The 25734-nt window shown below is 37.6% G+C and overlaps 1 protein-coding gene across 2 annotated transcripts in view; it reads right to left on the reverse strand.

The window, feature by feature from the left end:
* The window catches only part of RGS7 (regulator of G protein signaling 7), a 699575-nt gene that overhangs the window by 648336 nt on the left and 25505 nt on the right, over nucleotides 1–25734 (reverse strand). The window contains exon 3 of one of the 2 annotated variants that reach the window (XM_072647570.1): nucleotides 24064–24102. The exons of the other annotated variant lie outside the window; for it this stretch is intronic. The gene's annotated coding sequence lies outside the window, so the exon portion shown is untranslated. The remainder of the gene's footprint in view (nucleotides 1–24063; nucleotides 24103–25734) is intronic. 2 annotated transcript variants of the gene reach the window in all.

A 25734-nucleotide genomic window follows, 5' to 3' on the forward strand; every position in this document is an offset into this window, starting at 1 on the left:
CCAACATCTTACCTTTTCTTTTCTTTTTTCTTTCTGGAGGAGGGGAATTTCCTTTTTCTTTGACACTGAATTTTCCTCTACAGCAACGGAAAACAATTACTCAAAAGCCTCTTGATATAGAGACTGCATCTGACAATGCATACAGTTAAGCAGCTCTCCTCCTACCTATCTAACTGAGCCTTCTCTGCCTTATTTGCTAGGTCTTCATCTTTGTCACTGCCGCTAAACATAGAGGCTCCCAAGGCTCTGTCTTGGGTCCTCTTCTCATCTCCTTCAAATGTCATCTCTGTGTTGATTATGTACTTAGCACTCTGCCTGGAAAATACTAGGAGTTTAATAAATGAATAAATGTTTGTTGCCTAAGTGACTGATGCCCAGATCTACTTAGTCAGTCCTCTCTCCTAACATCCAGATTTAAATCTCCAACTGCCAATTAGACATTTCAAACTACATGTCCCATAGAAAACTTAAACTCAACACATCTAAAACTGAACTCATTATTTTCCCCCAAAAAACTCACTCATCTTCCAAATTTCCCTATTATTGTCAGAAGCACTACCAGCCTTCCAATCCTTCAGTTCAAAATCTAGATGTTATTCTCAACTCTTCATTCTCTCTCCCCACCCCTAAATCAAGTCAGTTGACAAATTCTGTCAAGTTTGCTTTCATAATGTCTCTCACATATATACTGCTTTCCCCCTCGGACACTACCACCACTCTAGTGCAAGCACTCATCATCTCACATCAAGATTACTGCAACAGCCTGCTGGTTGGTCTCTGCCTCAAGTCTCTCCCCATTCCAATCCACTCAGCTATAAAACTGATACTCCTAAAGCGAAGATCTGATCATATTACCACTATATTATCTCTAAAATCAAATATAAAATCCTCTGTATAACTTTTAAATCTATCATAACTCTGCCCTCTCCTATCTTTCTAGTGTTTTTGCTCCTTTTACACTCCCCATCATGTCCTCTCGGATGCAATGACACTGGCTTTTTACACTACTTCTCCTAATTCCAGGCATTTTTCACTGTCTGTTTCACTGTCCATGCCTAGAATTCTTTCCTTCTCAATCTCTGTTTTCTGGATTCCCTGACTCCCTTCATGTCTTACCTTTGGCAATTAGTATTTCCCACACTTCCTTAATACTAGTCTCTTCCCTCTGAGACTGCCCCAAATTTATCCTGTATTTATCTGGTTTGTACATAGTTGTTTGCACAATGTCTTCCCCAGTAGACTGGAACTCCTTGTGAGCAAGGATGTTTTCTGTCTTTCTTTGTATCCATGTCATTTAGTACAGTGTTCAGCACATGGTAAATACATAATAAGTGCTAGTTGACTAGTTGAGTACCTAGGTGGCCCAGTAGATAGAGTTTTGGACCTGCCTGGAGTCAAAAAAAACCTGAGTTCACATCTTGCCTCAGACAATTAACTGTGTGATATTGCACAAAGTCACTTAACCTATGTCAGCCTCAGTTTCCTCTTCTATAAAATGGTGATAATGATAGCACCTACTATTATACAATGTTTTGTCATAGTAGTCACCTTCTTAGCCATGAAAAGATAATGTATTTTATTACCTGTTGCCCAGTTCCTTTGTTGGTTTTTTAATTACTGAAAAATTCATATTCTTTTCACTGTTTTTTATTTTCATGGTAATCATTGTGTCCATTTTTTTATTCTGCTTATTCCTTTTTTTAATTTAAAATTTGTTTATTTATTATTAGTTTCCACAAGATTTGGAGATCCAAATTTTCTTCCCATCTCTCCCCTCCTCCCACCCCAAGACATCATGCATTCTGATTATCCCTTCCCCCAATCTGCCCTCCTTTCTATCACACCCTTCCCTTTCCTTATCCCCATCTCCTGTATTTCCTTGTAGGTCCAAGATAGATTTCTATATCCCATTACCTGTATTTCTTATTTCCCAGTTGCATGTAAAAACAATTTTTAATATTCATTTTTAAAACTTTGAGTTCCAGCTTCTCTCCTTTCCTCCCTCTCCACCCACCCCAGTGAGAAGGCAAGCAATTCAATATAGGTTACACATGCATGGTTATGCAAAAGACTTCCATAAAAGTTATGTTCTGAAAGACTAACTATATTTCCCTCCATCCTATCCTGCCCCCCATTTATTCTATTCTCTCTTTTGACCTTGTCCCTCCCCAAAAGTGTTTACTTCTAATTACCCCCTCCTCTCATTTGCCCTCCCTTCTATCATTCCTCTCATACCCCACTTATCCCTTTCTCCCCTACTTTCCTGCAGTGTAAGATAGGTTTTCATGCCAAATTGAGTGAGAATGTTATTCCCTCCTTAAGCCAAATGTGATGAGAGTAAGCTTCACTTTTTCTCTCTACTTCCCTCTTCTCCCCTCCATTGAGAAAGATTTTTCTTGCCTCCTTTATGAGAGATAATTTGCCCCATTCCATTTCTCCCTTTCTCCTCCCAATATATTCCTCCCTCACCCCTGAATTTTATTTTTTTAGATATCATCCCTTCCTATTCAACTCACCCTGTGCCCTCTGTCAATATGTGTATAATTCTTCCAACTACCTGAATACTGAGAAAAATCTCAAGAGTTACAAATATTATCTTCCCATGTAGGAATGTAAACAGTTCAGCTTTAGTAAGTCTCTTATGATTTCTCTTTCCTTTTTACCTTTCCATGCTTCTCTTGATTCTTGTGTTTCAAAGTCAAATTTTCTGTTCAGTTCTGGTCTTTTCATCAAGAATGTTTGAAAGTTCTCTATTCATTGAATGACCATTTTTTACCCAGAAGTATTATACTCAGTTTTGCTAGGTAGGTGATTCTTCATTTTAATGCTAGTTCCTCTGATTTCTGGAATATCATATTCTAAGTCCTTTGATCCCTTAATGTAGAAGCTACTAGATCTTGTGTTATCCTGATTGTATTTCCACAATACTCAAATTGTTTCTTTCTGAGTGTTTGTAATATTTTCTTCTTGACTTGGGAACTCTGGAATTTGGCTACAATGTTCCTAGAAGGCTTTCTTTTCAGATCTCTTTCAGTTGGTGATCAGTGAATTCTTTCAATATTTATTTTACCCTCTGCTTCTAGAATATCAGGGCAGTTTTCCTTGATAATTTCATGAAAGATGATGTCTAGGCTATTTTTTTGATCATGGCTTTCAGGTAGTCCCATAATTTTTAAATTGTCTCTCCTGGATCTATTTTGCAGGTCAGTTGTTTTTTCCAGTGAGATATTTCACATTGTCTGCTATTTTTTCATTCTATTGGTTTTGTTTTAAAATTTCTTGATTTTTCATAAAGTCATTAGCTTCCATCTGCTCCATTCTTATCTTTAAGGAATTATTTTCTTCAGTGAGCTTTTAGATCTCCTTTTCCATCTGGCCAAATCTGCTTTGTAGGTCATTCTTCTCCTCACTGGCTTTTTGTATCTCTTGTCATTTGGGTTAGTCTATTTTTTAAAGTATTATTTTCTTCAGCATTTTTTGGGTCTCCTTTAGCAAGCTGTGGACTTGTTTCATGACTTTCTTGCATCAGTCTCATTTCTCTTCCCAACATTTGCTCTACTTCTCTTACTTGATTTTCAAAATTCTTTTTGAGCTCTTCCATGGCCTGAGACCAATTCATATTTTTCTTGGAGGCTTTCGATGGAGGTGCTTTAATTTTGTTTTCTTCCATTTGCCTGTTTTGGTCCTCCTTGTTACCAAAGAAGGATTCTATGGTGTGATTCTTTTTCCAGTTTTTGTTCATTTCCCCAGCCATTTACTTGACTTTCGAGCTCTTTGTCAAGGTATCTCTCTGCTTCCAATGGGGCTGGGAGGATGTACTGTCAGCCACTTGATTCCCCCACAATCTGTAGGGCCTAGAGCTCCAGAAACAGTTGCTATCTCTGTACCTGGTGCTGCTGTGGCTTCCTTTGTTCCCTGCCCCCTCAGTCACCCTGGAACTGGGGATGAACCACTCCACTCTCCCACATGGGTCCCATAGGCTTTTTCCACTGACCTTCCAGTTTGTCCTTGGCATTTTGGGTTTCTGAAGTCTGGAAACTTCCACAGGTATGAGAGATCCAGTGTCCCCAAGACCAGCTCACATCATATCTGGGCCTGAACAGCCCACATTGGACTGCGCCCTGCTCCCAGCATGGCATGATAGACACACTTCCCAAGGAACTTCCAGGCTGCCTTGGGCTGGAGATTTACTTCACTTTGCCATTCTGTGGGTTCTGCAGCTCCAGAATTTGTTTAGAGCCATTTTTTTACAGGTATTTGGCTGGACTTGGGGGCAGCACTCTAGAAAGTGCATGCTGTTACTCCACCATCTTGGCTCCACCCCCCCCATTCTGCTTATTTCTCTCCATGTCAATTTCAGTCCAATCCAATCATATTTATCAAGCACCCACTACATGCCAGGCACTGTGCTAAGCAATGGGAATGCAATTAATGAAAAAAAATAACAGTCCTTATGGTTAAGGAGCTTACAGTCTAGTAGGGAAAGAGATTATGTAAAAGGAAGCCAGAAGTGGAGGGGATACTAGGGGAAACCCCAGTACGGGGGCATCTTGTTTCATAGAATTGAAACCAGGCAGAGCAGCTAATAAAGAGCAGAGTGAACAAAAAGTCCAATTGCTGCCTTCTGTAAAGGAGAGCACTGGAAGGGTTTTGCTCCTCCTCTCTCTAGTCCTCTAATAAAGGGGAAAAAAGCTGTAGGAGGTAGTGTTAGTCTAGGCTTGAGATGGCAGCATGGTGATGAGATCAAAGGTGATGAACTTAACTTGAGGGTGTGGGGAAAGAGCCTCTTATTCATGGAGCAGAAATCAAGCACAGCAGGAGATGCAGAGTAATCTTCTCACATTTCTCTCAATTAATCATTTTTATTGCACAATAATATTCTATTGCATTCATATAGTTTAGCATTGTTTTCTCAGACATTTCCCAACTGATGGTCTTAAACTTTGTTTCTAGCTCTTTGTTACTAAGAGGAGTGTTGTTACAAATGTTTTAGATATACTGAAGCTTTGTTTTAGTCAAAGAAAGTGGGGTTTATACCCAATAGTGTAATTATTAGATCAAAGAGTATGGAGGGTAGAGTCAATTTTCTTATATATTTTAAATTTGATAAAGAGAACAGTTGGATTCATTCAAAGTTCCACCTACGCCATATTTGACACTCACTAGCTGTGTGACCTTGGACAAGTCACTTAACCCCAATTGCCTCATCCTGGGTCATCTCCAGTCATACTGATGAATATCTGGTGACCAGATTCAGATGGCTCTGGGGAAGAAGTGAGACTGGTGACCTGCACAGCCCTCCATCACTCAAAACAAAGTCAAGTGCAAGTTATGTCATTATTTCTCTGATGGCATGGTCTTCTTCAGCAACAAAGGATGAACACACACATACAGCATATTAATGTGCCTATTGCCATCAAAGATTAAGGTAAGCCATGGCCTGGAAGACCAGACCTATTATGAGTAAGTGATCCATGGTTGCTTATTGCCCAGAATAATGATCATTTAAATGATGAAGGGAGAAAGATTGATGAGGTAAATAGCCAGAAATGTATCTCCCACACTGTTTATATCTCACCATTGTAAAGTACCTCATATCATTGACTTTGATACTATGCTTTAAAAGAAAATCAGACATGATTTCATCTAGATGACAATTCCCCAGAAGAACCTTCTCTCCCAATGCAAATTGGTACTATCTCTGCAAATTATAGTCTTAGAGAATTGCTTGGGGCATTGAGAAGTGACTTGACCAGTTATATAGCTTATATATGTCAAGGCAGGGATCAAATCCAGGTATTTCTGGTTCCAGAGCCAGCCCTGTATCCATTATGTCACAAAACTTCTCAATTATTGTATATTATGATTCAATCAATGAATATTTATTAAGTATCTGCTGTGTGCAAAGCTTTGTGCTAGGTGCCAGAGATACAAGGACCCTAAAAATAAAATCTCTGTTCTCAAGAAGTTTCCATTCTATCAGGAGAGATGGCATATACTGGAAGGAGGTCATTAGCAGTTGAGAGAATCAGGAAAAGTTTTGTGTATAAGATGTTTCTTGAGTTGAAACTTGAAGGAAGTGAGGGATTCTATATGGTAGAAGTGAAGAAGAGTGGGGGATGGCCAGTTCAAGAGAACAGAGAGATGGAGTGCCATGTGTGTGAGGAGAAGAGAGAAGAACAGTTTGGCTGGATCATAGAATGTAAGAACTGGACAAAATGAAGCTGGAAACCTAGGATGAGGCCAAGTTGTGAAGGATTTTGCAGAACAAATAGAAGCTTATATTTTAACCTAGAGGCAATACGGAGCCCCTGAAATTTGTTGAGAAGGGCTGTGATATGGTAAGAACCACACTTAAGGGAAATAACTTATGATGACATGGATAACAGATTGAAAGAGGAAAGATAGTTGAAGCAAGGAGAATAATTAGGTCATTCTCTCAGGAAAGAGAAAATGAGGGCTTAAAATAAGATGAGTCAAAGCATGTCCCTCAATTTCATGTCTGTGGTACTCAGCTTCACTTATATAATGCAAGGTTTGAACCTTCTACAATATTTTGTACATCTGTTCCCTTCTCTCTACTCACACAACCACTACCCTAATTTGGGCCCTCATCATCTCTGAACTAGACAATTTCAATAACCTCCTTTTAAGCCTCTCTGCCTCAAATCTCTTCAGACACTAATTCATCTTCACTTAGCTTGCAGGGTGTTTTTTTCTAAATTGTAGTTCTGACGATGTCACAGTCTTTCTTAAATTCAAATGGCTCCTTCTTAGTTCAAAAATCAAATATAAACCTCTCTTTTTGGCACTGAATGTCATTGACAACCTAGCTCCAACCTACTTTTCCAGCCTTATTACATATTATTCTCTCTCATGCCCCATTATCCAGTCAAACTAGCATTCTTCCTATTCGCATCATCATTGGTCCTTCCAATTGTTAATGCCTTCCTCTCCCTTCTATTTTGAATACATACATACATACACACACATATACATGCATGCACACCAAGTGTATGTATACATACGCATATATACATGTAAATGTGTAACTTTTCTCATATATTTTATTCATATACACATATATACATGCATGCATCTATGTGTATGTTTATGTATGTATTTGTGTGTGTACATGCTGCCTCCCCCAATGGCATACAAGTTCCTTAAGGGTGGAACATTTCGTTTTCTCTCTCTATCTCTCAGCATAATACCTTGCGCACATCAGGTACTTAATAGGTGATTGTTGATTGTTTAATTATATGAGATACAAAGATGAAAAAGGCATTCTCTGCCTCCTAAAAGCTTATAATCTAGTAAGAGTGATAAGGCATATACAAATAATTACAATACAATATAGTATTTTTGAAAGATTAAATGAGTAGAAGGTAGGACTAGGGACTGGATTTCTGATTTCATTAATAAAGGGAACTTTCAAGGAACAACTTCAATTTTTAAGGCAGGCAGATACATCCCAGTCAACATATAGTCTTAGAGAACAGCCTATAGTACTGGAAGGCTGAGTAGCTTCCCCAGGGTCACACAAAAAGTATGTGCCATTGGTAGGACAGTCTGAATCCAGGTGACCCTGGTTCTGAGGCTAGCTTTCATTCTACTATGGCATTCTGCCTTTCAGTGGTTCAGACAATAAAAATCAAAGAAGTTCCAAGGTCATTTTCTTTTAGAATAATCAAGATATGCTCCATGAAAGAGGTTGCATTGTAGATTAACTTTCAGGAATGATTGTGGTTTTCGAAGGGGGAGATAAGGAAATGTGTGAAAAATAAAGAATATTTTAGACCCTCTCTCTTACGTCTAATATATACTTATCTTACCCTAAAACCATTTCCTCAGGGTCCAAAACCTATATAATAGTACTTTAGCTATATTAAATTTCCAAGTGACTAAAAAGCAGAGCATATCTAAGAGCCTGATCTTCTTGAGAGGCAGCAGAGCCTAATGAATGAACCACTCAACTTAAAGCCTAGCTGATCAGAGTTAGAGCTCTACAACCAATAGTTTATTCAGAAATACTCTAATTCTAGGTACCGCAGTTTCCTCATAGTTTATAAACAAGGATGAAAAGTATGTCTCTGCTACACAATCATTTCATGGGAGGATGCTGAGTGAGTTAATGAAACAGTAGAGTGGGAAATACCCTATACATTTCCAGGAGAAAACACTTTATTAATTCAAGGCATTTATAATCTGAAAGAGCTGGGCTCCATGAGACATAAGGGCAAATACAACAGCAGGAGCAATATTAATGAAACTGCCTTCCATGCTACATTATTTGGTCCTCACAGAATAATTCACCTGGTGTTGATATTAGTGGAAGAAAATTTAAAAAAAAAAAAAAAGCTGGTTCCCAGGAACTGAGTGATATGGGTTTTTAAGAAATGTCTCTTATTAAATAAGCAACACTCCAACTCTCAATTACAGGAGATAAAATAACCTATTTCATGAGTCATATACACATATACACACACAGATAATTCTTTTGCTTTACTGCTGTCCATTTTGTGGCTATTTTGCTCCTACTCAGCACCCCTATCAGACAGTTGCCATAGCAGAAAGAGAAAATTCAAAGTGTGCCCTTTTCAGGAGCTAATTCCTCATTCCTGCTCAGGGCCATCAATAAGCTTAAATATTTCAGTTCACTCTTCTGGGTTCCTGAGAAGAGTATGTCTGAAAGTCATGCTAGTACTTGGTGCTCCCAGGCAACAAATTCAATTCAGTCCAGTAAGCATTGATTAAGTGCCTGCTACATGCATGACAAAACATTTTGCTAGGCCCTAGGGATATAAACAGAATAATGAAATAGTTCTTGTTTACCTTTTACTTTTGGAAAAGGAGAGATATTCCTAAGGTTGAAAGTAAACCATATTACTAGAAGAAAAGCACAGTTAAAAGAACACTGAGTTTGTAGTCTGAAAACTTGGGCTCCATTAGAATCTTCTGTATTTATTGAAGGATTAAAGTATTAAAGTGTAAGGGACACTGACCGCCACACCATCTGGGATGCCACACTGATGGACATCAGGTAAACTGAGTCCAGAGCAGGGAAGGGTGAACAAGATGGTGCTGGAAGGGACGGCCCCACCCCTGGTTTGTTGTTGTCACTATAGTTCCAGCTTGTGTTCATTTCTATAGTTTCGGGTTTGTTTATGTGTGTTACCATGGTTCACTGGGCTAGCTGGCAGAGACTATATAATCAGAGTGCTTGCTTGAATAAATCAGAGTTGCTTCACTGACCTGCTCTCCCACCTCGTTCTCTTACTTGCAAGCTCCACAGGAGGACGAGCAGCCTGCTGGCCAGGCATAAGACTTGCTCCTCTCCGTAAGCTATGCCATAACCATAGCAACTTGGCGCCCAACGTGGGACTATAGCATTAAAGCGTAGTGAAGGATGAAGTATTAAAGAGTTGGGCTAGGTAAAAGGTGATGGCTACCAGAACTTGGATTGGGTAATAAATTTGAATTGCATGCATCTCAAAGAAAGACAGATTGCTGAGTGATGGTGGTTCAGAGTCTGAAAGTGGCATAGGAGAACAAGGAGAATTCTGACTCCCTCCGTGAGACCTTTGAGTCACAGGTATGAATAAAAGTAAAACCAGTACTAGAAAAAAGTGGCCAATGATTCAGTATCATCTAGGAGAAGCCAGTAATCAATGTTAGAAAAATGGAAAGAGCCTGAGAGAAAATTGTGGAAAAGTTGTGCAGATCTGAACTAGGAGTAAGAGAAGCAAGGTAATGAACTGTAGTGAGATAATGATCATGTCAGTGAAGAGAAAGAAAATTGATGAAAGAGAATTTCTGGAAGTGGGATTTATCGAATTTGACAACTATACATTATAGGGAATAGAGGAGAAAAATTAATCAAGATTGACTCTAAAGTTAATAAGAGGATCATAGTGTCTTCAACAGAAATAGAGAATTTTGATAGAGGGGAAGATAGAGGCCAAAAGATAATGAGATCTGGTTTGGTTATTCTGAGTTTGAGATTTCTGTAAGAAAACCAAATGAAGATGTCTAAGAAGCAGTTGACAATTTGTACCTAGCATTTAGGAATGATATTAAGACTAGATATATAAATTTTAGGGTTATCTTTGAAAAGATAGTAATTTAACTCATGGGAGAAAGGACTATGAATCATATTGTTTTTAGACTCTCCATTAATATTAAATTAGATATTTATGCTCTGTTTATGTATACATATATTTAGCAACATTTCTAAATCTTGGACACTACAAATGGCCAATGAGCTGGACCTAAGAGCTGAAGAAAATGAAAGATTTTCTTTGGAAATTTGTAGAATTCTTTTAATAACACTAGGCTTCTCCCTGAAACAAAGGCCGACATTTTTAACCAATGTTCTTGTGATGTTTTATGACATGGATCAATCATGGAACTGATCAATCAATCAACCATGGAACACTGTGGTTTCTGAAAGACTGAAGCTGAGGATGAACCAAAATGATGTAGAGGTCCAGGCTGATGTGAAAAGGCAGCAACGCACTAGCTACTAAAAATTGTACAAAATAAGTGATGCAAAGGTAAAAAAAAAAAAAAAAGACAAATGAAAGGAGTCAAGATGGCAGAGTAGTACAGACCTGTAGAAGCTCCTCCCCATAACCCATAAAATACCTGTAAAGAATGTCTCTGAACAAATTCTAGAGCAGCAGAAGCCACAAAATGACAGAGTGAAAGAGATTTCCAGCCCAAGACAGCTTAGAAGGTCAACAGGAAAGATTTATAGCACCTGGCATGGAGCAGAGTGCAGCCTGGCCTTGGCCACATGGCAGGGACAGGACTGGAGTAGGACTTAGGGTGCACAGAATCCTGGGCAGCAGCTGTGGTTCCCAGATCCCTCAATCCACAAATGCCACAGGCAGCTTCAAAGGTCAGTAAGAAAGTTCTCTCCCTTAGGTGAGAAGAGAACGTGGTCTGGCCTCAGCAACCACAGGGTGGCAGCAGTTGTTGAAGAAGCAGTCTCCATTTTAGGAGCCCTCAGCTTAAAGCTCTTGGGGGAATTATGCAGCTGATCTAGATCTTAGCCCTGAGTGGTGTTCCTGGGGTGAGGAGGACCTCTGGATGGCCTGGTGAAGCTGGTGGAAGCTTTGGAAAGGGAACTCTGCTCATAGATCCTGGGCAGAACAGAGTGTTTGTGGCTGCTCCCAGACCAGAGCACAGGCCAGGAGAGGAGTAAACACCTCTCCTTTGATTGTGCCACTTTGGAGGAACTGAGAACTTACAGGTCCTTAGAGTATTCCCTCCTCTCGACAGAGGACTCAAAAGTCAAGTAACTGGTTGGTAAAATGCCCTAAAAGGTGGAAAAACATACAACCATAGAAGGCTATTTTCTTGGTGAACAAGTATTTTCTTCCATCCTTTCAGATGAGGAAGAACAATGCATACCATCAGAGGTCAAGGCTTCTGCATCCAAAACCTCCAAAATAAATATGCAATGGTTTCAGGCTATGGAAGAGCTCAAAAAGGATTTTGAAAATCAAGAGAGGTGGAGGAAAAATTGGGAAGAGAAATGAGAACGATGAAAGAAAATCATGAAAAGCAAGTCAACAGCTTGCTAAAGGAGACACAAAAAAATGCTGAAGAAAATAACACCTATTAAAATTGACTAACCCAAATGGCAAAAGAGTTTGAAAAAGTGAATGAGGAGAAGAATGCTTTAAAAAGCAGAACTGCCTAAATGGAAAAGGAGGTTCAAAAGCTCACTGAAGAAAATAGTTCTTTAAAAACTAGAATAGAGAAGATGGAAGTTAATGACTTTGTAAGCAACCAAGAAATTACAAAACAAAACCAAAAGAATTAAAAAGTAGAAGACAATGTGAATTATCTCATTGGAAAAACAGCTGACCTAGAAAATAGATCCTGGAAAGACAATTTAAAAATTATGGGACTACCTGAAAGCCATGATCAAACAAAGAGCCTACACATCATCTTTCATGAAATTATCAAAGAAAACTGTCCTGATAATCTAGAACCAGAAGGCAAAATAAGTATTGAAAGAATTCACTGATCATGTCCTGAAAGAGATCCAAAAAAAGAAAATCCTAGGAACATTGTAGCCAAATTCCAGAGCTCTCAAGTCAAGGAGAAAATATTACAAACAGTCAGAAAGAAACAATTCGAGTATTGTAGAAGTACAATCAGGATAACACAAGACCTAGCAGCTTCTACATTAAGAGATTGAAGGACCTGGAATAGGATATTCCAGAAGTCAAAGGAACTAGGACTAAAACCAAGAATCACCTACCCAGCAAAACTGAGTATAATGCTTCAGGGGAAAAAATGGCTATTCAATGAAATAGAGGTCTTTCAATCATTCTTGATGAAAAGACCAGAGTTGAATGTAACATTTGACTTTCAAACACAAGAATCAAAAGAAGCATGAAAAGGTAAATAGGAAAGAGAAATCATAACTAAAGTTGAACTGTTTACATTACTACATGGAAAGATAATATTTGTAACTCTTGAAACTTTTCTCAGTATTTGGGTAGTTGGAGGGATTATGCACATATATACATACATACATACATACATACATACATACATATATATATTAGGAAGGGGTGATATCTAAAAACATAAAATTAAGAAAATTAAGGGGTGAGAGAGGAATATATTGGGAAGAGAAAGGGAGAACTGGAATGGGGCAAATTCTCATAAAAGAGATAAGAAAAAGCTTTTTCAATGGAGAGGAAAAGGGGGGAGGTAAGAGGGAAAAAGTGAAACTTACTGTCATCACATTTAGCTTAAAGAGGGAATAACATGCGCATTCAATTTGGTATTAAAATCTATGTTACACTACAGGAAAGTAGCGGAGAATGAGGTTAAGGAGGGTGGGGGATGATAGAAGGGAGGGCAAATGGGAGGAGGGAGTAATTGGAAGTAAATACTTTTGGGAAGGCACAAGATCAAAAGAGAGAATAGAATAAATGAGGGGCAGGATAGGACAGTGGGAAATATAGTTAGTCTTATACAACATGACTATTGTGGAGGTCTTTTGCAAAACTACACCTATATAGCCTATATTGAATTGCTTGCCTTCTCAATGGGGATGGGTGGGGAAGGAGGAAGGAGAGAAGTTGGAACTCAAAGTTTTAGGAACAAATGTTGAGAATTGTTTTTCATGCAAATGGGAAATAAGAAATACAGAATGGGTATAGAAATCTATCTTGCCCTACAAGGAAAGAGAAAACATGGGGATAAGGGAAGGGAGGGGTGCTAGAAGAGAGGGCAGATCGGTGGAAGGAGTAATCAGAATGCAGGGCATTTTGGGGTGGGGAGAGGGGAGAGATGGGAAGAAAATTTGGAACTCAAAATTTTGTGGAAATGAATGTAGAAAACTAAAAATAAATAAACATTTTTTAAAAAGGGTAATTGCATAGCAAGATTCTATATAGGTTACATATACAGTTTAAAGTATAAATGGTAGCAGAAGGCATATAAGAGATTTGGAGTGAAGAGGAGAGGAAAAGAAAGAGCTCTTTGCAAATGATCTCAAATTTTTCAGAGAAATATGAGGCTAAATTCTTAGGTGAGTGGGAGAGGAGTATGAGAGGTTTGGAAAGAGCTGAAAAGGTATAGAAAAGCTACTCTGGTGATTGGGATAGTGATTCCATTAAGAGGTATAAAAGGGTTTGCTTGCAGCAGTGAGGTCCCATTTATACTGGATCAATTCGGCATGGTTTCATGACCTTCTCCAGCACCTGAGTAGAAGTGAAAGCAGCAAATAGTGAGAGCAGTCTAAGGCTGGGATATGGCAGGACAAGATGATGACAGGATAAAGGGGCAAGGAACTCAGAAAACAAGAAAATATAAAGTTAAACTGACAAGACAAATAATAATATTTTCAAATAAAAAATAAAGGACATAAGATTGCACATGAAATCAATATATTGAAATAAGATGTATTTTTCTATATGAATTCAAGGACTCCCCTGAAATCCATAAGAACACCTTCTCTACAAGATCCCTTTAACCTCAACTTGAATATTTCCAGTAACAGGGAATTCTTTATCTTTGTAAACTTGAGCAAGCCATATAACCTCTCTAGGCCTCAATTTACTCATCTTTAAAATGAGTTTAACTGGAGGACCTCTAAAGTCCCTTCCAGATATAATTGTATAAACCTATGAGTTTCTCAGGGGAACTCATTCAATTTTTCAACCATTCTAATATTTCATAAAGTTTCCTCTATATTGATTAAAAATTAAGTTATACAAGCTACATCAGCTACCTCTTCCTGTTGGAAATGAAGAACTCCTTAAGAAATATACAAATAGCAATTTCTGGGATATTGGATTATAAAACCAAAGCTGGTGGTGTTGCCAGAAAATGTCTTGACTATGAATAAACATCCTGTGCTAAAGATAAAAAAAGCAAATTTTTATTTGTTTTCTTGTTTTTTATTGATATCCCTTCTGGAGGAAATGGAAAGAATCTGGCAATATTGTTCATATTATTCTGATTTCTGTTAGAGGTACACTTTTAAGGGATGGAGTAGGATGTGACTTTATGTCGACCTGCCATTTAAAGAAAGACTGGGTAGTACATTTGCTGTATATAGCAAACTCTCAAGCCCATGGCAGATGTGATCTTTTTTTAATTAATACTAGAATCACAAGCTTTAGGACAAAATAAAACATCCTTAGGAATATTTTTTGTCTAGTTCCCACATTTTCAGATGGGGAAACTGAGTTCTAGAGTGGTTAAATAACTGGTCTAAGTTAAAACAAATGACATCAGTTACTGACATTTATATAGCACTTTTCATACATTATTTAATTTGATCTTTAAAAATATCTATGATATAATTCTTCTATGCAACATGACTAATGTGAAAATGTATATAATAGGAATGTATGTGTAGAGCCATATGAGATTGTATACTGTCTTGGGGAGGGAGGAGGAGAGAGAGGGAGAAAATTTAAAACCTGTGGAAGTGAATGTGGAAAACTAAAAATAAAAAAATTAATATTTTTTTTAAAAAAAGACATGAACTATATTATCCACTTCCCTCACCTTCCAACATCAAACACAGTACTGAGCACCTAGGAGAAAAATACTTATTGATCCGATGTATAAAAAAAAAAAACCTATGAGCTAGGTGCCGGAAATATTATTATGGATATTTTACAGACAAGGAAACTAAGTCTAAGAGAGTTTAAATTACTTTCCTATGATTACATAGCTAATGCATGTCAGAGGTGGGATGTGAAACTTAAGTCTTCCCAATTCTATTGCTATGATCACGTTGTCTTTCTAAGAAGTAAGCAGAAAAGTCAGGATTCAAACCCAGGTCCTCTGGGACCGTACTTTTTTATTTTTAACTGCACCACACTGTAATCTCTTTAAAGGCAGGTATCTCCAGTGCCTTGACTATTAATGTGTATTTAATAAGTGTTTGAGTTAGGTTGAATTAAAAATACAGTAAAAATCACACTTGAAATTTACAGGGGAAAAAAAGTCCAAGAAAGAAAAAAAGAGTGGAAAATCCTAGAAGCTACAAATGTGGGGTCATGTGAACAATTCCTATGTCCTTGTAAGGAGGGCTGAGTGAGCACAGAGGGGAGAAGCTCAGATCACAAAAATGTGTTTCACTTCTGAAAATGCCGAATAATGCTTTTATGTAATAGCATTAAGCGTGGCACCCGATTGTCCATCATATGTACCCCTACTTTGCCCAAAGTATTTAATTCAGGAGACTGGGGAATTTTCTCTTAGAGAATGTTTCCTTGGTTTTATGAGGAAATTCAATTGAGAAACTTACTCTACATTCAACTTGGGCTGGAATGTCTTACATCACATAGAGGGAGTTTTCCATACTTGGCACTTACATGGTAGCTTATACCTTAGGGACTAGGTATGCTTAGCAAACACAAATTCAGATTTTGAAGTACACTCTTCAGGTAGGTAAGTGCAAACTATTACTTTCTCTCAGATTGAGAAGGTTAAGCCCAAGGACGCACGATAAATCAATGGAAAAAGAAACTAAATCTCAGACCTTCTGACTTTTCAGTTCATTCCGCTTTAACTGAGACACCAGATATTATCCATTCCAGAACAAAGGCCTCCTCCCTGTTAACCTTGAATCCTTTTTGGACTCCTGGCATTCAAAAGTAGCTATGAGTAATGCTCTCTGACAACAACATAACAGCAGGTTTGAGTGTGAATTTTACAAGGATGACAAATATTTAACATTTCATTTGAGACATTTTAAAGGGTAATCAATTCTCCCTTGTGATGTAAATACACAGTAGTGTTATGAAGGAAGGATAACACATTCAGAGATAGTTCTTTCTACCTATGTTCAGGCTGAAATGATCTGCTGTCAAAACAGAAATGACTTATAGCTTCCATACCATGAAAACCCAGCATCTAATTAATGACACTTAGTACCTAGTGGATTATTTGACATTTAGAAGACTATTGCTGTTTATCTGATTCATGGATTTAAAGTGCTTCCTCAGTACCTAATTTCTTCATCAGAAAAAGAAGATACTTACATACACAAGTAGGTCTATATGTGTTTTTGATAACTGGATTAGAGAAAAAAGTTAAGGTGATGAAAGGAAAATTTCAAATGTACCTTTCCTTCCAGGAAAAAAATAATTTAATTTTCATTCTGATTGGCTTATTCTTTCCACGGTATAGTAGAGACAGAAGACCTGAGCTTAAATCTTAACTCTATCACTAACTACCTACCTTACCTTGGGCAAGGCCCTTCAGCCCTTTAGGTTTCAACTTCCTCATTTGCAAATAAGGTGTCAGTGAAACAAACCTGTGGCCTCATTGGTCCAAAGAACCACTCTTTCTAGCTATGTGGGAGACAGTGAAATACTTTGTAGTAAAAAGGGTCCTGCATACAAGGGTAAAGACTAGAATTAATTTCACTGGTATAGGCAGGCCCCAGGGACTGAGGTATATGTAGAAATTCGCTCTTCCAAAGCAGTACAGAACCTCCCCCACAATTTATAGTCTTAGACAGTTGTCTAGGAGTTTGTGACTTGCTTTGCCCAAGGTGACATAACCAACTATGTATTAGAAGTTGAATTTGAAACTAAGTCCTAAATTCACTAAGTTCACTCTCTCTCTGTCTCTGTCTCTGTCTCTGTCTCTCTCTCTCTCTCTCTGTCTCTCTCTCTCTCTCTCTTTCTCTCCTTCTCTCCCTCTTTCCCCCCTCCCTTCATGCATGTGTGTATCTCTCCATACACACACACAGACACACATACACAAAAGATGATTTTCCTTTATGGTCAAAGAAGAGCAAAATGGCATCATTATGTTGAGGTCAAAGTACAGTGTGATCAACTGTGGTTGAGCAGATCAATACGAGCTCAAAAGGCTGTACCACAGGTTGGACATACATAGTCCATATGAACATTTGGAATGCAGATGTCTCTAAATTTGTGCATCTCCCGTTTCTTTTGAACTCCTACAATTCTCTTCAATGTGGGCATGCCATGCTAGATGGTCCTGTGCCAGTGCCTCCCATGTCTTACAACCAATACCAAAGTTCTTCAGAGAGATATCGAGAGTCCTTATATCACTTCTTCTGATCTCTGTGTGCATATTTGCCTTGTGTGAGTTTTCCATAAAATAGTCTTTTAGGCAAACATACATTTGGCATTCCAATAATATGGCCAGCCCACCAGAATTGTGCTTTTTGCAGTAGTGTCTGAATGCTTGGCAGTTCAGCTCAAGAAAGGTAGCTTCTCTTGCCAGGTGATCTTCAGAATCTTCCTAAGACAATTCAAATGGAAGCAATTCAGTTTCCTGGCATGGCCCTGGCATACTGTCCAGGTTTCACAGACATACACAGACATACACCACAGACATACACAGACATACACCACAATGACTCTGTAGACCTTCAGTTTGGTAGATAGCCTAATAACTCTTCTAATAACATACCGTCCTTCAGAACCTCCCAAACACTGAGCAAGCTCCTGTCAACTTCATCATCAATGAATACATCCCTGGAAAACATACTGCAAAGGTAAGAGAACTTATCCACAGAATTAAAAATTTCTCCATTTGCCATAATTTCTGCAGTTTCTCCATTTCTATGTATATGTATGTACACATGTATTATATACGGACAAATATGTGTATAAAGTACCATCCCTTTCATATGTGAAGTTAGAATGCTAAAAGGAGATTAACAAGAACTGTTGAAGATTGAATTAAATAGAACCAAGAAAATAATGCATACAATTACAAGGTAAATGAAAAGAATAAATATAAAACAAATGAAAGTGAAAGTTGCAAGAATTTTAAAAGAATAAGCATAACTCCAAAGAAAAGATATGAAGAGAAACCTCCTCACTCATTTTGCAGAGTTGGGAAGGCATAGGTATGGAATATTGTAAGTCATTTCTGCTATAATGCTTGTTTTGAAAAGTTAAATTTGTTCTAATGTGGTTGATATATTAGGGAACAATTGAAACATAATGAAAATTTGGGGTTTGCTTATGCATGATTTCATCAAGGAGAAACTATGAGAAAACATAATAAATTGCAGCACTTCATAGTAACTTGTAAGCTGCAATCCTTCTAGTGCTTACTTCCACAAGGAAAGCGTGGGCCTTTTTCAAGATAAAGTGCTGTATTTATTTTATGTCTTAGGAGCTGTGGGATGAGGAAGGCTGGTTTGCCTCAACCTCCCCACCCACACTTTCCACCATGGCTGAAGCTCCCTACCCAAAGCAACTAAGGCTCTACAGCAACTTGATTTTGCCAGATTGCTCCCTGTGGGAATCAGAATGCAGGTGGAAACCACCACGATTTATGTATTTCTTGACCATTTAGCATGTATAAAACCATGCTACCATTTTTTTATATTCCTATCTTTTTTCCGTGTGTCACTGATGTTTTTGAGTGTTGTATTCCTAACGCCATTTTCTTCATAAACTCTGTAGTTTTTATTGTGTGATTTTGCACAGTGTAATGATTTTTAGGAATGCATATGTTGAGTTATAGTAGACTGACTGTAGATGCTTTCAGCTTTTTGTGATATTATAAACGTCCACAGATCATGTATTGGTCTGTTTTTCTGGACTAACATATTTGGTATAAGGGATGTCTTCTACTTGGGGTGTGATGGTTGATAGGTTAGTGATTGCTATGAAAAAAGAGCATCAATAATACTCTGTGTAGTACCGAAACATACAAAAAAGGGCAGAAGGGGATATAAACAAATGGAACAATTACGTTACCACCCTGCTAAATTTGATATATTTATATGACATGCTTTTAAGAAAACCATCTATATAAAAGCAATTCAGTTTCTCATAAATACTGTTTCTTACCTTTGCGTGTATAATGAAATATTTGTGTTTGATAAATAAGTTCACAAAAAGAAATTGTAATTTTGTAAAAAATGTATAACTAAAGAAGATAATGGGAAAGAAGCTAGCTCCTTTTTTTAAAAACTAATTTTACCAATTATGAATAATTTTACTGTTTTTTTATACTAACTACTTGTTACTCTATTTTCTATAGCCAGTGTCCGACTAGTTGGATATTTTCTGTGTATCTTAGGAATAACCAACAACATTTTCATTTTTCTCAATTGGTATGGGATGGATTATCAATTGTCAGCTGCCCTCAGGCATTTTACCCAATAATGACTGGGATTATAAGAATTTTTCATTTGTTTGTTTACTTGCTAGAAATCACTTTACTCAAAAAGAAGACTCCTTTCTCTCATGCTTTGAATGTTTTTCTTCATTTCTGCCTCCTAGCTTCCTTCAAATCCCAGCTAATATCTTACCTTCTATAGGAAGCCTTTCCCATTGTCTCTTCTTTCCATTTCCTTTCCTCCATTGCTTATTTCCAATTTATCCTGTATGTAGTTTGTATGTACATTGCTATTTGCATGTTTCTCTCCCATTAGATTGTGAACTACTCAAGTGTAGGGATTGTCTTTTACTTTTTTTTGTATTCCCAGCATTTAGCACAGTGAAAAGTTAATTGTTTGTTGACTGACTGATTGATAAGTGTGAGTGCCAGATACATAGGATTGACCTATCTCTAGGAACCATCAAATCTGCCACTATAAGTATAGGTTAGAATTAGTGAGCTAGTCTAATGAGCAAGAGTAGGGGTTTATGTCATGTCTGATAAGAAAGAAAGAAAAAAAGAAAGAAAGAAAGAAAGAAAGAAAGAAAGAAAGAAAGAAAGAAAGAAAGAAAGAAAGAAAGAAAGGGAGGGAGGGAGGAAGGAAAGAAGGAGAAAAAGAAGGGAGGAAAGGAAGGAAAAAGGAAAGAAGGGAGGGAGTGAGGGAAAGAAAGAGGAAGAAAGAAAGAGAAAAGAAGGAAGGAAGATGTGTTTATGAGTATGTATATATACAATGTGTATGCATTGTATGTATATGTATACATAAATATATAGTATGCATATGTGTATATAAATACTTAGTATGCATATGTATATATAGTATGCATATGTATCTATAAGTACTTACATTTATACATGTATTCATCAATACAGAGATGGAAGGGACTTCAGAGTTCAAATAACCTAACTCCCTTATTTTGCAAATGAAGAAACTGAAATCCAGAGTGGAAAAGTACCTTGCCCAAGGTCACATAGGTTGTAAGCAACAGAGCCAGAATTCAAACTCAGGTCTTCTGCTTCTAAATCCATCACTTCTTTACGGAAGAGATAAGTCAAATGGAATAGATATTTTATTTTTTAACCTTTCTTCTTTAGGTGAAGGAAATTTAGAAGGTATCTTTCTCTCCCCCTAGACTTCTCTAATATGTTATCAAACACGTAGACACACACTGTGACTGAAATTAGGTACTGGAGAAGCACCCTAAATTCAATGACTAGATTTAAAAAATAATAATGTTGTGGACCTCAAATAACTTTGTAAGAAACAAATATTATTAATTAGATGCTGGTTTAAATGGTGTGGAAGCTATGTCATTAGTATTTTGACAGCAGGTCATTTAAACTCAGAAGAGAGTAGAAAGGGAGGAGAAATATGAATGTTCAATCATTCATTTGTGATATGATTACTATCAAAGTTCCTTAAGGCTTTCGCTCTTAGTTTCAATTTATTTTTGTTGTTTGTTTTTTTCCAAGGAGGGCAAACTGATTTTCATTGATCTCATCCACTTGCGGTTATGCCACCCTTCTGAAAGAAGCTGCTAGAGGTTAAAGGTGCCGTGGGACCTAATACAGCTAATTGGTCCAGAGAGAAAATTAAAGGCATAATTTTGGTTTTATCAGTACCAAATAAGTGAACTGGCCAAATCATCTTTCTCTGATCTCAGTTGCAGGATTTGAGACACTATAGATATTTAATAAGTTGCTATTAAATGGTTTATGGGAATACATCACATCTTCTTTGGTAGTTTGATCAATAGCTTTATGCTAGATTGAGGAAGACATTTTGCATTTACCTTACCCCCAGTTCTTAACCAGCAAAGTCTGAGAAATTCATCAGTGAGGTATATTCTAATGGGAGTTATAGGTTTAATAATGCCTCTGGAGGTTATTTGAAATTCCAAGCCTGGGAGTATACCATTAAGCCATGCTGGCATCAGTAAGAATGAAAGGTCATTTGAGTTCATAAAAATGTTAAAAATAATCCCCGTCAAGCAACATGGAGGTGAGTTTGCCAAAAATGTCATTTGGAAAAGACAATAATAAAGAGCTAAGGACCAAATAGAAGGCACAGGCTAGGCAGAGCTAATACCTAAAACTTTCATTGATTTATAATTCATTTATAACCTGAAAAAAATAATAGTTATGTCATGAATTTTGTGTTCTCTTAATGAAAGCAACTGTTATTGGCAAAGATGGCATATTGCCCTGTACTATGAACTGATTTTTTTAGTAGCACCTTCAGTTTCAAAATTTATTCCCTAATGACTTCAGTCTCATAACAGAATAAAGATGAAATCATTAATACAGCAATTAGGGGTAAAATTAAAAATAGAATACCTTTTACATCAACAATTCTGAAAGCCTGTAGCCTTTCAATTTAATCAGAATATTTTAAATAGGGCTTTGAGCTTTCCTTTCTGTGGACACTGATACACTTGCCAGTATAACCAATTCACATTCCTCTGCCTTTGACCCTTAGAGGGAAAAAAGGGACTCCATCATTCTCATTTCTTTTGGAATCTGAGCTTCTTCACATTTTCTTTGTCTCTCTCCCCATGGCAAACATGACAGTGCTATAGTGGCTCTTACCTATTCAAAGATTGGTGAGGGTAGAGTAATCCCACATTCTATGCCATCTCAAACTCAACATGTCCAAAATATAACTCAGTGTCTTTCTCCCCAAATTCTCCTGTCTTCCAAACTTCCTTCTTGCTACAGGGGGCATCACCATCGTCTCAGTTTTTCAGGTTCACTGCCTCAGTATTCATCTTGACTTCTAACTCTCTCACCTTATATATCCAATCACTTACCAACCCTTGCCATTTCTGCCTTGCCATTGCTCATATATGTCCCCTTCCACTCACACAGTTATCACCCTAGTTCAGGCTCTCATTACCTCTCTTAGGACTATTGCAATAGCCTTCTACTTTGTCTCCTTCCTCCATCCTCTCCTTATTCTAATCCATCTTCCTTAGGTGCCAAAGTGATTATTCTAAAGTGTAGGTCACCCTACTACTCAGTAACTGCCAGCCATGCCCTATTACCCCCAAGAGCAAATATAAAATTCTGTTTGACATTTAAGCCTCTTCATAGCCTGGTTCCTTCCTTCCTTTACAATGTTTTTCCTTCACATTTTACTCCCATCTACACACTCACAATTCTATATTTGCTCTACCTCTATTCTATTTTTGCTCTACCTCACACACTACACACTCTTTTCTGTATCCATGCCTCTGAACTGGCTATTCCCCATGCCTACAATTCCCTACTTCCTCATCTGTTGCTTGACATCACTAGTTTCTTTCAAAACTCAGCCCAAATACTGCCTTCTATAAGAACACTTCTCAGTCTGCCCAGTCACTTAAGCTCTCCTCTTTATGTGTACTGTCCTTCTACTCTGAATGGATCTTGTAAGCACCTATTTATTTCCATGCTGTTTGCCTCTTAATATGTAAGTTCTTGAAGGCAGGGACTGTTTTGTACTTTTGTCTTTCTTTGTCTTTGCACAGAGTCTGACAAATAGTATATATTTAATAAATGCTTGTTAATTGATTGATGGATGTTTTAAGTGCCTCAGTCTCTAAGAAGATGTTATAATTCTTCATATAAAAATTATGTTTGTTATTCTTTATGTTGCATTTGGGGGCAACTAGGTAGCACAGTGGAAAGAGGGCTGGATCTGGAGTCAGGAAGACTTGTCTTCCTGAGTTCAAATTTGACCTCAGACACTTAATAACTATGTGACTCTGGGTGAGTCACTTTACCCTATTTGCCTCAGTTTCCTCATCTATAAAATGATCTGCAGAAGGAAATGGCCAACAACTCCAATAGTTCTTCCAAGAAAACCACAAATGGGGTCATGAAGAGTTGGACATGAATGAAAAACAATTGATCAACTACAAACAAACCTACAATTTGAGAAAGGACCCAGACCAGCCATCTTTCCCTCTCTACACTTTGTTATCATTTCTCAGCCTCCTTCTCCCTCAGCTCCTACAGATCCCTTCTCCCACTGTTAAATTCCTTTTGGGAATTCCAGTTTGAGGAAGTGCCCAAACTAGTCATCCTTCATTCTCCACCACCTCAACCTTGGAGGTACTTCCCTCCCTCCCTTGCTTTTCATTTCCTTTTCATATGTTATTTTCCCCTATTAGAAGGTAAGCTTCTTGAAGGTGGTCTTTTTATTTGTATTTGTTTCCCTAGCACTTAACATAATAATAACCACTTAATAAATGTTTCTTGAATTGACTATATAGATGTTCAATGATCCACCAGCAAACTAAATGGTATGACCTACTCTAGTTTACTTTCTTTAGCCAGATTGCTGATAGATTCCAAGGGTCACATTTTATAGACCTATTACCTCTCTGTTTACTTACAGATTTAACGATGGAGGATCAGGCAGGGAGAGCTTACCTTAAAGATTTGTGGGAGTCAGTACCATTAGATATTATTCTGAAACATATTAAGAGAAACAGTAATTGATACTTTTATATAGGGAACTTTAGTTCAAAACACGTTTATTCTCCTTTTCTTAAAAATAGAATTCAAATATTATAAATGCTGTCTTGTGTATATTCTGATGAACTACCAAGGATTGACAGTCTTCAAAGCAACCTACAAGTGAATAACTTCCTTTGTCACTGGACAGTTTCAATTGAATGAAAAGTACCTTCTCAGCACCCTAATGGTGGCTTCTGACGAAGGTGACGACTGCAGTATTAAGTTGTAAGATCCTGCAAGCCCTCAGAAACAAACCCATCTCCAACATTGCTTAAGACAAAAGTCAAACCTCTGGCCAGAAGTGCATCGATTAATAGGGATGGTAGAAGTTTCTGATCTTTGTGATGAGCATATATGCTGCCTAATGACATATGATTAGAATTTCTGAATATTATTATTCTATCCCTAAGTTACCTATCTGTATTCCTAATTGTTTTTTGCTAACAATTATGTGTTAATTTTTAGCATCTGCAAATTATGGTAAGAGGCCATAATACATAAAGGTCTAACTTTGGAGTCAGAATGAATTGAGTTCAAGTACTATCAATGACACGTACTTCGTGACCATGGACAAGTCACTTAACCTTTCAGTGACATCCAAAAAACTAACAGTATAAGTTCCAGATTAGTTGTCCTTCTGTACCTGAGGTGGAAGTTTCCACACCTGGCAGCATCCCACATTGATATTATATGTTTGAGCTAAACAGAAAAACAAATAGATGATAGATAGATAGATAGATAGACAGACAGATAGATATAAAGGTAGGAAGCATAAATTGTAAACATAGAATAAGTTCAAGAAAGGACAACAATCAATGCAATATTATGGATGTAGCATGTGGAGCTCTCAAGTCTGTGCCTTAAAGGATGGAGGGAAGTCTCAGAGGGAAGTCATCAATTTCATAGATTCATGACTTTTGATGTGAATTACTGTGCCATCACTTACCCTCCCAATACTGTGGGGCAGTTACCAAGCACAGCACCAGACTCTTGGGAGGGAGACACATGTGTCACAAGGCCCCTCCAGCTGCCTTCCCAGTAAATAAGCACCCTGGCAGAACACACCAAACACCGAAAGAGACCATTTTCTGAGTTATACCTCACACATACAGAAATTGTAATTGTACCTTTCTCCTTATGCCAAAAGCTTATAAGGGTCATTTCTTCTTTCTATTTCTAAATTGATTCCATATAGAAGCAACTGAGCTGTGGTGAGTCTTACATCTATCATGAAGAATAACTTCCTTCCCTCCTCCTTAAAATATCTCAGCTTAACATGGCTCCAAGAAGAGTGACTCCCTGCTTTCTTCATTTTTTCCAGTGGGTGAAGGATGAGGGTAATTCCCTAAATTACCATATTTATAGCATGTCTCTCCTAAGGGTCCTCCTCTCCTCCCACCCTTTCGCTTCTATCAAATTTCCACCAGAAAAAGGTGTTCAAACCCTTTCTGGTTGTCTCTGGTAAAATCTAAGTAAGGAAGGGGCGTGGATGTCTTCAACTAATTCTCATGCACAACCGTATACGATGCATCCTTTCCAATACAGTACTACTTGCCAGCATCCTTGAATCTTTTCACCATCCAA

Source organism: Notamacropus eugenii, chromosome 2 (assembly GCF_028372415.1).
Source record: "Notamacropus eugenii isolate mMacEug1 chromosome 2, mMacEug1.pri_v2, whole genome shotgun sequence".
In the NCBI taxonomy this organism is placed as follows: domain Eukaryota; kingdom Metazoa; phylum Chordata; class Mammalia; order Diprotodontia; family Macropodidae; genus Notamacropus; species Notamacropus eugenii.